The sequence below is a fragment of the Tupaia chinensis genome, unplaced genomic scaffold, assembly GCF_000334495.1.
Source record: "Tupaia chinensis unplaced genomic scaffold, TupChi_1.0 Scaffold000250_1, whole genome shotgun sequence".
In the NCBI taxonomy this organism is placed as follows: Eukaryota; Metazoa; Chordata; class Mammalia; order Scandentia; family Tupaiidae; genus Tupaia; species Tupaia belangeri.
Window position 1 is genome coordinate 2,391,476 of NW_006159730.1, and position 1,727 is coordinate 2,393,202.

Here is a 1,727-nt window from a genome sequence, read left to right on the forward strand (position 1 = left end):
TCTGGGACTCAAATCATTGCCAACTACATGGGAGTCCAGTGACATAACCATTACACCATATGCTGTTCTCGGTCCCTTATTCTTTAAAGGCAGGTCTTCCTCATAGCTCTGTGTCTGGTCTGGCCCTCTTCTTTCTCCTTGGACAAGCTGACCCACCTGGATTCAGTGGACACTTTGCTGATTCAAAAGACTGCTTGATGGGCTAGCGGGTGGTGGGATATAGTTAAGGCAGCTGGATCTCGCGTGGTCACCGTGCAGCTCCAGTTCTGGACCCATTTGAGAGACATAGAGGTGCATATGTGTGCCCAAAATAATGGAAAAAGAAATGGGGGGTGGGAGCCCTGGAAGCCTAGGGCTGCCACTGCAGCCATGTCTTCTGGGGCCAGCACAAGCCCCCATAGGACCTGGTGGAGCAGCTCAAACTGGAGGCCGGGATGGAGATCTCAGCCGCTGCAGAGCTCCAGCAGTACTGCATGCAGAATGCCTGCAAGGATGTGCTGCTGGTTGGTGCTCCAGCTAGAGGCAACCCTTTCCAGGAGCCCAGATCTTGTGCTTTACTTTAAAAAAAAATTTTTTTTAAAGCTTTTTAAATTTTTATTTAACTGTATTCATTTGTTTTGATTTGATTGGAGGGTGAGGAGGGAGACAGAGAAAGAGGAAGCAAGCCACCAGGTCTGGGACTCGAACCCACTATCAGTCATGTGGGAGTCCACCATGCCACCTGTTGGCCCCGTGCTTTACTTGTAAGACATATTTGGTGAGGAATGCCTTCAAGCACAAACATGAACGACTGCCTCCACATCTCAAGAAAACATTTTTCTCTAGCCAAATGACTTTTAAATACTTCAGACCTTTAACCACCTCGGACACATGCGGGCCCCTAAATAAGTAATTATTTAAAAAAAAAAAAAAACATACAGCCAGGGAACCAGCAGGTGGCATGGTGGTTAAAACTCTGGTCACTCCCACATGGGGAACCACAATTTGAGTCCGGGACCTGGTGGCTTGCTTTCTCACCCCCCCCCTCCCAATCTGTGGTTAAAAAAAAAAAAAGAATAACTCTTTCAAAAGAATGATAGTACCTCTGTAGGGTTAGACGGATTGATTGAGACTTAGAGCCGTTTTCCTTCGGGAGCCCTGATTTATGCTGACCTAGCGATGGTTGCCCAGCTACTCAGTTCATAATGGTTTTTAATATATACTATATAAAACACATTTTTAAATCCATGTATGATTATCCCACAATAAAGAAATGTTAAAACCAAAATAAGTAAAGAAACCCAACAACAGAACTTCATACTGGCCAAGGGACGTGAACAGAGAACCTTTGCCAGCCTCCGGGGTACCTGGGTGGGTCTGAGCGCCGCTGCGGTGCTCAGTGGAGACACAGGAGCTTGTTTTTCCTAGTGTGCAAGACCACGCGGTCCCGCCACGCGGAAGGCACGGGCTCCCTCTGCACCTCCCTTCCTCGCGCGGGCCCGGCCTGCGGCTGGAGCCTTCTGTTAACCAGCGGCCCTAGGGGTGACGGGTGACGAGGGGCTGCTAACCGTGTCGGCAGCTCTGCCTCGGCTCGTCGCTCCGCGCTTTCTAACTTGCCGGGGCCGCTCGGAGCCGGGGAAAACGAACCGGAAGGGCCGGCGCTGCGGATCCGGGCCCGGGACGCGCCCTGCGGGGGCGCTCGGCCTGGCTGCGGCGGAGCTCCCGGCGGGCACCAATGGTCAGGCCCC